The sequence below is a fragment of the Lacerta agilis genome, chromosome 8, assembly GCF_009819535.1.
Source record: "Lacerta agilis isolate rLacAgi1 chromosome 8, rLacAgi1.pri, whole genome shotgun sequence".
Taxonomy (NCBI): domain Eukaryota; kingdom Metazoa; phylum Chordata; class Lepidosauria; order Squamata; family Lacertidae; genus Lacerta; species Lacerta agilis.
Window position 1 is genome coordinate 56,931,845 of NC_046319.1, and position 14,948 is coordinate 56,946,792.

General features: G+C 44.1%; 1 protein-coding gene across 1 annotated transcript in view; it reads right to left on the bottom strand.

Moving 5' to 3' along the window:
* CSMD2 (CUB and Sushi multiple domains 2) overlaps positions 1 to 14,948 on the bottom strand; it is a 512,122-nt gene that overhangs the window by 356,190 nt on the left and 140,984 nt on the right.

Here is a 14,948-nt window from a genome sequence, read left to right on the forward strand (position 1 = left end):
TGAAATGCATGTCCGCTGGAAGCGAATTTAGATTTAGCAACCACTGTACAGGTATGTGCGTAAAAACCTAGATCTTCGGGAAAGTGTCTGCTGCTGGCTGGAGGCAAATGGATTTAGTTTCCTTCCCTTGCCCCCTTGCATAGCCATATTTTTAATTGTAACTGTTGATGTTCTACAATATCCAACAGCAATGTTTTGTGCAGTTTTCAATGTCACTTCAGCAGCACAGAACACAGAATTAGATTTTTAATATAAATGAACAGAAAACACATTTTATAGGAGATATTATACAAACAACTTAGATCTCTTCTAGGAATTAACAGCTGAAAGTCTCTAGTTCCTCGAGGGGTACTTAGCTGCTAACTCAGGAGCAAGATAGATGAATAAATTCCTGCGGCAACAGCACTTCCAGGCAGACAGCCCTCTGTAGTGGAATGGGGCCCCACTATACATAATCCTTCCTTCAGTGTGGTCCAGTAGCTGACTAGGCTGTACACATGGTCAAAATCATAGAATTGTAGAGTTGGAAGGGTTCCCAAGCATCATCTAGTCCAACCCCCTGCAATGCAGTAACCTCAACTAGATCATATATGAAGGTGGCCATCCAACCTCTGTTTAGAAACCTCTCAGGAAGGAGAGTCCACCACCTAGAAAGTGTGGTGCTCCTGTTGGGAGAGCTGAACCCTTAGGGAGCAGAAGGCCTAGATTCAAATTCCTGCTCAGCCATGAAAATCACTAGATGACCTTCAGCAGGCCACTGTCTCTCAACCTGGCTTACCTCCCAGGATCATTATGAAAATAAAAGTGTACTCTGCCCAGAGCATTTTAAAGGAAACATTGAATCAAAATGTCCTAAGTAAATATGCCTATTAAGTCTGAATGTGTAAGGCTATCAGGGCCAGCTCCAGATCTAAAGAAGGTATGGGAGTGTCCTCTTGTTGGCCCCTAACCAGTGACTCCTAATGGGACCACCTGGCTGCAGTGATGATGCAGTGGGTGGCTGTGTTTATAAAAGTCTCAGAATGCCCCAGGATGAAGTTTAGTTGCGGCATTGTGGGGAGTTAAAAGGATGGCTAGATCCAATTGCTTGGCACAGTTCACTGAGATGGGCTAAACAAAATAAGAAGTGGGGGTGGGGGTGGGGCAGTCTTCCACAATGGGTTCCACCAGGGTGGTGTGTCCCTGGCATTTCCCATGGGTGTCAAGTGCTGACACCAGCCCTGCAAGCAGCTCTGTGGGGCAATTCCCAAGCACCTCATGTATGCTGTTGTGGCTAATTGCACCTCTGCTCAACGTCCTTTAATAGCCCAATTGTTTAAATGTGTTCCTCAGTCTCTACAGCCACAGCAGGTGCTGTAACTCTCCAGTGGTTTGACTTCACCCCCAAAGGCACACTCCTCCACTGTCTGCAGAGACAGACGAATGCCCACTAGAGTGAGTGTCCTGAACCCCTGGCCTACCTGGCAACAAGTCAGTATGTCAAGCCCCCAGACCAGGGTCAATCCACACATCCAAAGTCCAAACTGAAGCACAGTCCCACAGAGATTCTGGAGCATCCAAGCTGAGGTCCATCAACATGGGCAATTGAGTAAGCACAGCTCTGCTGCCCTTCTATAGTTTGCATGCTGACTGCAGCATCTGGACTTGATGAGGCAGGTGACCTTCACCTGTTCCAAGCCTACTTCAGCTGAGAAATCATTCTCCTCTTCCCAGAGTTAGCGAGCCCCAGCTGGCCAGCTACTGAGATGGGTTGTAGGCCCTTGCCTGCCTTAGCCTCCTGGAATGCCCAGCTCACTGTTTCCTATACATTAGCACCCGCCATGTTCATGGCATAGCTGTCAACTTTTCCCTTTTCTTGTGAGGAATCCTATTCGGAATAAGGGAATTTCCCTTTAAAAATGAGGAAAGTTCCCCTTTGGCTCTGGTGCTCTAGTTCTGTCAGCCTATGAGTAATTCCTACACCAACCTCTCTTCCCCCTGCTTGCCCTGGTGCGTCCTAGTCCCAGCTACACCCCTCACTGGCATTCTCTTCCTCCTCCCCATAGGCCTGCCAGTTCATGACACAGAGATACCACCAAGAATGACTGCATTACTGTGGCACCCCATCACATGGGAAATGAGGCAAGAATCCTCCAGTGCTCCCACAAATAGGGGCACCATTTAAAATGAACAAATGGTTTGAGGAGCAGCACAAAATGAGCACTTCATTTTCTGCACTGACACTCCAGTACCCAATTTAATTATATCATTGATGTCATTTTTAAAACAGCAGCAACAAAAATTGAACCTGTTCCCGGCTTTTGAGCCTTCTTCGTTTGAAATTAATGACCGAAACGTCACTCCAAGTAAAAATCTATCTTCTTTTTTTCTTAAAAAAGGTCACCACTGAACACTTTCTGCTCTTTACTTAATGAACTGTTAAGATAAGACACAGGTTGAGGCTGCTTGCTTCTTTACACATAATATTTGGAAAACTAGAATCTCGTTTACAAATTCCGCCTCATTTGCCCCTTTTAGCAAATGTGATATTCACTTCTAGACAACATGCACATCCTGAGGGCTTGGGTGCACATTACAACGTTGTAAAATGCACATCAGTGTAAGCTGGCTATGGGCAGTGCTGGGGCTGCAGATATATCCTTGCCTAGTAAGTGCATTCCCTAACTGAGAACCTCGGCTTATGCAGGAGTCTGAGACCCAGAAGACAGAAAGTTCTCTTCAGCTGACAAGGTCAGAAGACCATGTTCCTCTTATTTAAAGCAAGCATAGCCAATCCTGGGCTTTTATATTGCCTGCCAATCACAGGTGCTGATACTACCCCAGGCTTCATAGGCCTCTTCTTGCTAGCTCATTAGGCTAAGACCCAGCCTTAGGCCATTAGGTTTAGTTCTGTATCCCATGATGGTTATACTCAATATGTATTTCCTTTAGGTTAAGCAGTGGAGAGGATCTGTGGTCCTTGGGATGTTGTGGTACTCCAACTCCCATCAGTCTCAACCAAACACAGTCAATGTTCCAATAAAATTTGGAAGGCCATGAACTGTCCACCTGTGGATTAGAAGCAAATTGGAATTAACCCCTGCTGACCCTTCCGTCTCTAGGAATGTGCTTACAGCAGGTGTTGACTATTTTTCTTTTGAGAGCCACATTTTATCTGTCTTCTGGGTCTCAGACTCCTGCATAAGCCGAGGTTCTCAGTTAGGGAATGCACTTACTAGGCAAGGATCTGCCAGGAGCAAGGCCAGAGAAGAACTGCTCTGGATTAATGAAGTGAAGATGTCTTCCCTTCAGTTTTCACTATGGCCACCTCAGATTAGAACTCTCAGTTCCATTGTAGGCCTATTTAGAAGAAGTGACTCACATGAAAACAGTGCTGAGGGACAGGGGAAAGGGGATGCCATGGGAAATCGTACAGAACTTCCACAAAAATCTCCACCCTGGTTCATACTTTTATTGAGGTGTGTTCAAATGGGGACCTGTTCAATCCACACTTCATGTGTGCTTGCCATCAAATCCACCTTCACAGATCCAGAAACATACCCAGGAAGTAAGAGAGAGAAGGCAGTGGGAAAGGTGCCTTCTTTGAAGGGTCTTGTTTTACATGAAGGACCATGGCTCAGTGGCAGAGCATCTGCTTTGTATACAGAAGGTCCTAGGTTCAATCCCCAATGTTTCCAGGGAGGACTGGGGATGCCCACTATCTGAAACCCTGGAGAGCCACTGCCAGTCAATGTAGACAATACTGAGCTAGATAGATCAAAGGTCTAACTTGGTATAAGACAGCTTCCTGTGTTCCTGCATGTGCCTTGCTTGGAGCACATGCAAAAATGTAACTCTGCATGCTCTTGTTCTGAGCACATGAAAAGGACCCTTTGTGCATGCCTGCCCTTTCTCCCCTCTTCTTTCCTGCCCTGCTTTCATAATTCCACACGCTCAGTGATGTTGAGCTTTCGGGCCAGGAACAGTATATTTTCATGTTTTATAATGCAGTGTAAATCACACCAAGAGTTCCTGGGATACAGCAGCATATAAACTTAAATACATAAAAATTCCACCACCACAAATGTCCTCTGAACTAATATTGTTGCTTATGTTTGCCTGATTGTCAGGGCTGTCCCCTTTTCAGCTGCTGCTGAGATTAAGGCATAGATATTATTTATTATATCAGATGCCGTGCAGTGTAATAATAACATCAAGCCTTTGGATCCAGCCAATTTCCAATTCCTCTACAGCCTTTGGAAACAGGTCCCCCTCCATAAAAGCTTTTTCTGCTAACAACCAACCAAAGAGTCTCCCTTCCCGTAATTATATGGAAGCCAAGGCAGGCAAAAGACAGAGATAGATACAGCTGCATAAAAGCCCTGTTTATTGGCTCGCAAATAAAAATCCAGTTCTCTGCCTGATGCATCAAATTAATGGATGTAGAAAAGAAGAAAACCTTTGGGAGTTGTCAAAAGATTTGCTGAATGTTTTAAAAGCAGGGAGCAAAAGGGGTATACGTGCAGTTATTTGCTCAGTGATGTCTCCTAGAACAGTTGGAAGGGGGGGAGGGGAAAAGGACCACTTTGGATGTTTAAAAAAAGATGGGGAAGGATGAAAATGCTTACACACCTGCCTTTGTAATGTCTGAACGGCCACAATTGCTGAGAGGAGTGAGATCTTGTCAGCATTTAACAGCTCTGCTCAGACAGCAGGACAGCTTGTTGATTTTCTCCCAGGCCAAGTTCAAGGTGTTATTATTAGTGCATAAAGTCCCCAAGAGCTTGGAACCAGTTTATGTGTAAAGATGCCTTACCCTATCTTTAGCCCACCTCACTGCTCCGATCAAACTGTTACAGGTGCCACATAATATTTGTTCCACACTTGTAAGAAATTGATCTTTTAGTGTGGCAGCACCTACGCTTTGGGACATATTATTTATTTCTTCTCTGCTTGCCGCCCCCCTCCAAATGACAAAGACCTCATGTTCACATATAAACAGGGAAGGGAGAAGAGAAAGGCAAACAGGAACAAGAGAATCCAGGCACTACAAGTTTCTAGCAAGATGGCTACTTGGGGTGCCTTCCGAGCTTATGGAGGGGAGCCCTGTTTTTTCACCTCTCCCTCTGGCACAGCAGGTGGAACGATGGCTGACAGGTGGAATCCAAACTCCAGCCAGAAGCACCCCAAAGGGCACATATGTTTGGCCATTTCTGATACTACAAGCTTGAAGCTGGTTTCATTACATAGTTGAGAAAGATGCTTCCTCCCGTGTTTCTCACATAAACAAATCTGGCAAGAACAGCACCATCTCAGATAATTTCCAGTAGGAGAAAACTACCCCCTGCTCATTTACCATTCCGATTAAATGTCTTCCCCAGTTTCTCTCCAGATCAATCTACATTTCTGTTTCCATCCTCTTCTGCACAGCTTGCACATAGATATCCATCCCTCAGCCTTGCCTATTGCCTTATTTACATGGCTAAAAGGAATACTTTATTGCCTGAATTACTTGTGGCAGCCTTTGACAGCTATATTTTAAACACCATTGTGGCTCCAACCTTGAAGCTTTATCAATGAGAGAAACATCCTTTGCCTTTAGGAAATAAGGTTCCCACACAACTTCCTCAGTCATCAGCCAATTCACTTTCGAAGAGCGGAGGTGGGTGAAGCTTCCTCAAATTTATTTATTCATCCAACGTACCCTCACAGTTAAGGACTTAGCTCAGGTCAAAATACTGAAACATCAGATTAACTAAAAAGCACCCTTTAATAATAATAAATAATAATAATTCAAAGGAAAAAACCAAGGATTTGTGTACAAGCAAAGGAGTGTTATTGGCTGCTTTAACAGTCTTCTTCAACTCCCCACCCTGACCAAAAATGAAAGGAAAGCCAGGCTGTTTGGAGAACATAAAATCTGTATGACAAGAGAGGGAGAGGAGAATCTTTCAACACATTTGCACTTTAAAAAGTGCAATGTTTTAATAATTATTAAGAAAAACCGGTCTGATTCTCTAGAGAAAGATGCATTGTTATTAATGGTGGATGTGATACCGAATAGGACAAGACCCTGTTTTTTCAGCTTTTTTTTTTTACTGAACCAGATATAAAATGCAATATCTAATATATATGTATGATAATGAGGATGCAGAACAGAGGGGGAGGGGAGGGGAAAGGCTGTCCTATCCATACTGCTGAGAGACTAGCTGTCTTTAGTCCTCCATGAGCTGCCACCTAGAAGCAGCCATTCCATCAGACGCCCTGGGTTCCAAGTTGGTTGTTACAAGAACTGTTTCCTGAGCTTACTTGCCTCCCTGCATTCTCCCTCCCCACACTTTCCCCCTTGTGTGTCATGTCTTCAAGACTGTAAGCCTAAATAAGAAACAACATTCTTATTCCTTGTGTTTGTTAAGATGCTCTGGTGGGAACCTTTTTGGCTAAAGCATGGGATAAAAGTGCTCTAAATCGCACATACTTGGGGGAGGGACTTTTGGGCTCGAAGGAAAGTCAGGCCATTGGTCCCACAACAACTGTCACTGTGAGGAGACTGGTTCTCCAGGGTTTTAGGAATAGGCAACCTTATGCCATGACCTTATAGGTTTCCAGAGTGATATTCATTTGGAAGCTGAGCATCTTGCTATTGAAGGGTAGGATGGATAGAGCCTTCCTTTGCAAGTGATTTTCCTCCAGTGTGGTGTAGTGGTTAAGAGCGGTGGACTCGTAATCTGGTGAACTGGGTTCGCTTCCCCACTCCTCCACATGCAGCTGCTGGGTGACCTTGGGCTAGTCACACTTCTCTGAAGTCTCTCAGCCCCACTCACCTCACAGAGTGTTTGTTGTGGGGGAGGAAGGGAAAGGAGAATGTTAGCTGCTTTGAGACTCCTTAGGCTAGTGATAAAGCGGGACATCAAATCCAAACTCTTCTTCTTCTTCTTCTTCTTCTTCTTCTTCTTCTTCTTCTTCTCCTACTCCTATGCAAAGTGGCTGTGAATTTTTAATGGGAGGTGCCTATCACTGAACCCAGAGCCTTCTGCATGCAAACAACATGCCTGGCCATTCATCTACGATGACCTCTGTACAAAAAAGCTACCACCTCTAAAAACACTTAAGCCATACTAGCTTTGTCGGCAGATAAATTTGTTTTCCCCAATCTGTGGCCATAATTCTTGGCTAAGTAAGGCTGTGGCTGTTTGAGAGCCTTTTATCTCGATCTTCATGTGATGTGTTTCGGTGCCAAAGCAAAGTTTTTTAACCTTCAGAATAAGTGTCCAGTGAGCTCTAGAGAAGAGGAAATAAATGGTATCTTTTTTCATTTCATTTTATCCCCCTTTTATGTCATGATTCATTTCCAGTATGGCCAAGAAAGCTAAAGCTAAATGGAAACTATTTTCTCCCTCTTCTCTATTTCTTTGCTCACTAAAAACAACAACCAGAAAGATACTCCCCCCCCCTTTCTGCCACCCCACCCTTAAATGTAATGGTTTTGAATGCGACATCATCCATCTTGTAGATATGGGGAGGGAAGGGGGGTATGTGTGTGGGGGGGACACTTTTTCCAATTTTCCACTTCTGGAATCTGCCAGCACAGGAGAGAAAATTGAAAGTACAAATCGAACAAAATCCTAGGCATGGTTACTTGGAACACAGCCCTACTGCACTTGATGGGGGGTTGCTCACTAATTGAGATGTCAGAAAATTCCAGTGAAAACAGAAACAGGAGCAGAAATTACCAGTGTTCGCTTATTTGTTCCAGCCAAAATATCAGTATTCACGGTTGCTCTCTGTTTGCAGATAACATGCAATTGATTACCCTTTCTGCATTTGCATCGTGTTACCTTTGCACTGAAATCAATGGGGTGGAGTTAGACAATGCCAACATACATAACGTAATTAGGTAACTTACCTAAGTTATGTAATTGATCCATAGCAGACAGCCAGGCGAATATTGTAAATTTTGGCAGAAGATGAACTGCAATGGAATGGAAATAGTGCTGCATGCAACAAATACCGCAGGGGATGGAAGGCAATGCCTTCTTACATCCCTACTCCCTAATACATGTTTTTAGAACTGCCGCCGCAATGATTTCTCACAGAAATAGCATTCCTTCTAGTCCATGGCCATGACCTCCAAGATACCTTTAGATCCCAGATGTTTACTCTCCATTATGAGTAACACACACACACACACACACACACACACACACACCAGGCCACCATATTCTTTACCACAGAGAACCTGAATGCTTGGTGGGGACAAGGGATGTTCCTGCAGTGTAAGACCCTGGTATTGCCACTGCAGCACAAATGTTCCTCCTTAATGGAAGAAAAAACATAGTGACAGGCATACAGAAACTTCAGGATATTTAAATGAACTTGAGCAATGTTTTCAGAGGAATTCCTCTCAGGCAGAACTCAGCATCTATGGGCAGATGCCAGGGTCCCAGCAGCCTGGGATGGTCTATTGAGAATGCCTGCCCTGGGTCTCTATTTACTCATGAGCTTTCAGAGGAGAGCTTGCTATTTAAAGGTGTCCTCTATTTGTGGGCTGTCCAGTCCAAAGCTGGTTTAAAGTAAAGAGCCATCAAAAGAAAGAAACAGGAGTCACTCAACAATGGCTAGCAGCACCCGCAGCCACATAAGCCACCTGGTGTCTTCGCCACTGGAGTGAGATGTACTGTGTTTCTATTTAAATTACACTAATTGCTACTAAATATGTGTCTGTACATATTAATTACCATAAGCATTTTTTTGTCCTTTAGTGATGAAAATCCTCTTTTTTGGCAAAAGTCAATTTTCCTGAGAAATTCTTAGGTTTCTTTAAAATCTTCAGGTGATTTTCCTGAGAAAGAACCACTAAACTTGCTTTTCTCAGTTATATTGCCTGAGCCAGAACCTCCATATTTGCCCCCAAATGGGCTAACATCATGGCAAGCAAATAGCCTCATGGGTCAACAAACATTGCCTTCTAGGATTCTAGCTATCGGACATGATCAGAACATTTTACACCTTGATTTTCCAGCAAGGGGAAGACAGGGAGACAGAGGTTCAGATCTGAAATTATTTCATCCAAACACTGGGGGCCAGTGTTGATCTACACTGTATATAATTTGCCGGAGATTCCTCCTTTGTCCAAGAGGTTTTGTTTGTTGATCATGAAAATACTCAGAAGCTTACAACTTTATGGGAGTCAGAAAACTTTGCAGTCTCACTGACCTTCCCTCGCTACTGCTTGGCTAGGAAGAACAAAACATCTTGCCAAGAACATGGCTGGGAGCATTCATCAAATTGAGTGAAGCTGTAATTTGCTATGTGGATTTCCCCTCTTCCATTTCTCTCTCAAAAGGTAAAAGCTGTGAGATAGCAAGAGGGTAGGGTGAAGGCATCCTGGGCCCAAGTTATTTGGATGGCTAGGAAGGAAAATCCACATGACACCTCCCCTTCCTTGAATTAACTGTTAGATGAAACAACTATGGAATGAAACAGTGAAAGCAGATTGTAAAAGCTACCCTTCAAAAATAATTTACAATGGCCTCCCATGAATAGAAGAGCCTTACAATGTCATCAGACGCTATCCGGTGAAGTACCTTGCTTGGTAAGCCTCTCTGGGGAGAGTTTTCCACAGTTATGGTGCAACCACTGAGAAGGCCCTACTTCATGCGCAACATCTGCACACAGGCTAAGAAGATGGAAGTATGACTAGAGCACAGATAATTTCCTTCCCACCTCCCTATATTTCCTTTGAAAAGATCAATACCTTTTCAACATTATATGCTGCACAAAGATAACTCAACAATCAGTTTTGATCATTTAGACCAGTGTTTCAATATACTTTTTTGTTCCTTGCGTTCCCCCTCCCCACTGGTTAAAATGGGAGGCACGTTACTCTCACATGTGAAATGTTACATAAATATTTTCTGAATCAGCAGCTCCCCAGATAATGGGCAGCCATCTTCCTTGCGACTACAACATTCTCCAGGTGTGCCTCCCAACATTCCTTTACGTGGTTATTCAGAACTCAATGCTGGAATTGGACTTTGTGGGAAATGGTGGTGCTTTCAGTCATTCCTGAGAAGTGTAAACTGCAATTCAGGCTGACTAAATGAATCCCTGTGTGATCACCATCCCTAAATAGTGACAGAAAAGGGGAGAGGAACACTGCACAGTACCTCCCTGCTCAAGCAGACATACAATATGGTGCCTTAGTGTTTTTTACAAGGCACATGATGCAACTTCTCTTGGGACACGCATCATGGGACTCACTGAGCTGGATGCACTCCATTGCAGCTGGGGTGGGCACTGCAGCCCTGTTGCATCGGTAGACATGTCACTCATGGCAGCAGCAGTGGAAGCTCAGTGAGGGCAAGAAGATTGGTCCTGGTCGCTATGCCAGCTCTGGGCTGGTGCAGTGATTGAGCCAGGTTCAGGCCTGATGCTGGCAGGTGCCAGCTGTGATAGTGGCTCAGAACCCAGCAGACCCGCCACCCTCAGAATGCCTAGCTAAGCCAGCCGAAGCAAGCGGGTGTGTCTGTCTCTCTCTCTCTCTCTCTCTGTGTGTGTGTGTGTGTGTGTGTGTGTGTGTGTGCTTCCACTCAATCCAAACCCCTCACAATCCAGTGCATAGTGGGCTTGGATTGCATCTTAAGTCTCCAAAAATAATATAAAGCATACTATCTTGAGTTTGAAATGCACATATACACTTGCATATCATATGCATATGAATTTATCTGCATGTTTTCCAGGTGGGAATTTCATTTATACATTATACATCGTATACTCATACATTATGGGTATGAACCAGCCAAGCACTTTGGAGTCACATTGATTTCAGTGGGGAAATTAAGAACATGCTTATATCCCTCCTGCTGGGGTGTGTGGAGTGGAAGCTAAGTCCTTGACTTTGGCTGCATCATTCCCCACCACTTCCAGCATCACACTATTGCAACATTTGCCGGCTCCAAAACACGGTCTCAAGTAAGCCTCATTTGTCTGAGTGGGGTATATACAGGAGACAATCCTCACAAGGTTATTATTGTGGAATCTCAGACAACATTTGATCAAACTATAATAGAAAACATGACCTTTTTGACATTTCCAGTCCATGAACCAAAACCTTGCAGCAGCGAGCCTGCAAGCACCAAAGGAAAAGTGTGTGTTTGTGCGAGAGGGTGTGTGTGTGTTGTGGGTTCTCTCTTAGCAGCTCTCTTAGAGGCTCATTAATAAGGTGCACCAGAAATGCTGAGCTCATAGTTCAAGTCAGCTTATGCTACAATGCAAAAAGGTCACATAAATTTCCCCTGAATGGGCCGCCAGACCATTGCATCGTTGTAATGATTATGGCGTTTTCTCACAGAGTCTGGGAGATTGATGACATAATATGCAGTCATAAACGATCATCAAATAGAAGAGTAAGAAGTTCAAGAAGAAATCCAATTATGCTGTACTGCAAACAAAGCTGAAATGGCATAACTGTGCCATAAAAACATGCCTAAGGGCTCTGCATCTCAGGGTTATTCATGGGGGCCTACACTCCAAAGGTGGTCGGAGGAGTGGGGTGGGGTGGAGAGAAAGAGGAGAGGGCAGTCTCCTGGCTCCATGTTGCTAGGGAGTCTTGAGGCTTCAAGTGGGAACTGCTTGGCCTGAGACTCAGGTGTAGCCTTCTGAGCTACCTGAAACAATCCATGTTCAAAGTCTCTTCACAGAGAGACATTCCAGAGATGTACCACATTAACTGCATAATTCAAGGTGCTGGTTCTTACCTAAATAGTCCTAAATGGCCTTTGACCACAGACTTACAGGACCATTGTATTAACTTGTCCATTATTTAAGGTGCGCAGTGAAGACCCTTTTCCGTTAGAAGTTTGTAAGGGATGGCTACTGTGGAGACCGTACAATGTACATCCCTTAGGCAGTTCAGCAGACACCTTCAGGCATCACTCCAGGACTGTCCTATCCTACTAAGCATTGCTTCAGTTTTTAGTGGCATCATGCTCTTATGCCACCTTTGAGTTGTTGGTTTCATCACATGCTTGGTTTTTAGAGTGCATGGATAGATGGAGGGGCCATAGGTCAGTGGTAAAGCACCTCCATTGCATGAATAAAGTCCCAGGTTCAATGTCCAACATTTCCAACTAGGAGATCCCTGCTTGAAACCCTAGACAGTCCCTGCCAGTCAGTGCTGGTAACACTGTGCTACATGGACCAATGGTCTGACTTGGTAGAAGGCAGTTTCCTACGCTGTTCATATGGATGGACATATGTTGTTTTGCAGTTTTATTGTAAGGCACCTTACAGATTCTATAAACAGAATGGTAGGGTAGAAATCAATTAAATAAACCAGGCATGTCCAACAGGTAGATCGTGATCTACCAGTAGATCACTGGAGGTCTGTGGTAGATCACTGGTAGATCACTGGCTCCCCCCCAAAGAAGCTGAACAACCTTGGCTCCCCTAAGAAAGAAGAAGAGGAGTTTGGATTTAATATCCCGCTTTATCACTACCTGAAGGAGTCTCAAAGTGGCTACCATTCTCCTTCCCTTCCTCCCCCACAACAAACACTCTGTGAGGTGAGTGGGGCTGAGAGACTTCAAAGAAGTGTGACTAGCCCAAGGTCACCCAGCAGCTGCATGTGGAAGTGCGGAGACGCGAACCCGGTTCACCGGATTACGAGTCTACCGCTCTTAACCACTACACCACAGTGGCTCTCAACATCTTACCTCCTCCCTGAAAAAACTCAACAACTTTGACCTGAACCCCCCAAAAAGGGGTAGATCACTTCCAGTTTTTAACTCTGTGAGTAGATCACAGTCTCTTGGGATTTGGCCACCCCTGATAATAAACAGATAAATATGCTTCTAGCCCCAATCTTAGGTTTCAGATATGGCAAAGAAATCATAGCTCCCTTCAGCTGAACTCAGAAGTCCCTGGTAAGGAGGACTGATCCAACATGACTCTTATTATGATCCACTCCCGCTGTCAAAGGCAGTGTGCCTCTGAATGTCTTTTGCTGGGAATCGCACATTTCACTCCAGTTCTGCTTTGGGGCTTCCCACAGGCATCTGGCTGGCCACTGAGAAGACTAGGATGCTGAACGATGGGCCATGGCCTGCTCTTAAAGAAGAGAGATATGTGCAAAGTAAATCAATTATCTAAGCTGGCACTAGTTTCCCCAATATCTACGCATTGTTGTACCATACTCAGTTTCAAGAGGAGCTCCCAAGGGCACTTCAAGGGCATCGCTGGCATTCCAAAGAAGAAGAAAACCACATGGAATTGTTGCAAAAAGAGGGGAGGGGTAGAAATGAGGGAGGTGGGGGGGAAATAGAAAGGCTATTTCATAAACATTGTCATGGAAACAGAACATCTTCTCCACTTAAAGGCCTTTAAAAGAGAATTGTACGTATAAGGGTGGGAAGAAAGAGGCTGCAGCTGAACCCGGAATAGAACGGAGCTGATTAACTCTTCTTTAACCTTTCCACACCCCCACTTTCCTTCGTCAGCCTTGATTGCGCTAATGCAAATTCTTACAACACTTTTGACATCTCTTTCTCAGCCCTGCTCCATAAAGCATTTTATATTCCACACCCTGGCCCAGAAATAGGCAAAACCCCATTCCTGGGTCTTGGAGCATTATCTAATGATGCTCATTAACAAAAAAAACAAAAACAAATTCCCAAACTCTTGAACCCTATGACATCCCCATCACATGTGAAGATATAATCTAATAGAAGATGGTGGGCTCTCCTTCATTCACGGTTTTAAAACAGAGGTTGGGTGACCATCTGTAGGGGATTCTTTAGCTGTGACTCAAGCACTGCAGAGGGTTGGACTACATGACTCTTGGGGTACCTTCCATCCTTACAATTCTATGCTTCTATGCCCTCACTTTCCCACCTCTTAGCTCCAGATGTTGTCCTAGGAGAGTTCCTTGGTCATTTTGCTTGCTTTTCCTGCACGTTTTCCAGCTCTACATAGCCATTTTAGAGGTGCACCAACTGCAATAGTACACCGTATTCCAAATGTAGTCACACCATAGGTTTGTAAAGCAACATTATAATGCCATTATGAAAAACTACCTCTTAACCCCTTCCCTGTGATGCACTGTAGGCACACAACTTTCCAGTTAGTCTGTTTCCAGTAGCCATGGCACTTCCACATATTTTTAACCATCATTCCACTCCACTTATGCATTTATCTGCATTTTTTTAAAAAAAATCCCTTTCAAGATGTATATTTAAATATGAGCTGTCTCTCAAAAAAGATGTATTTTAGATGTATATTTTGATATACTTAAATTCCACTATAACATATCTGCAGACAATGAAATTCCAATGCACATATTAATGCAAAGGGTACTGAGCAGGCCATTCATTTCATGCTGAAATTTTCAAAAATCGAATTCTTCTGATAATAATAATAAGAATTTATTATTTATACCCCACCCAGATATTCCTAGTTGCACGCAGACAAGGTACAAAAGAACGGACCAGGGACATGCTCATACTTCTAAATAAACTGCCTAAGCTTCTCTCTTGGAAAAAGCACATAGTCTTAAATCAACAAGTCAGCAGTAGGCTGTATGCTAGAAAAGGAATCTGGAAGATTAGCTGAACCACAATAGCCCAAAATGCGTACCTAATGATGCTTGCTATGCACTTCTGCTATCTATCTATCATCCTCCTGTTCCATTTTGATGGACATTTCTCCAGGGCAAGAGCTATAGCCCAAGGCCACCTTCTGTTGTCACTGCCGCAATATATCTCCCCATGATGTTTTAGAAACATCATCCACTGAAACGTGGGAGAGTTGCTCGGATGCTCTTCCTGTGCAGTGCTAGAATCACAGTGGTTTGTGACTAAGGCTGTTTTATATGAGCTGGCTATGGACAGATCGAGGGCTTATCCACATTTACCTTTTGCCCCACACTTTCCAGGCACAGGCCCAAGCTTTAAAGCTCTGTCCAAGTGCTC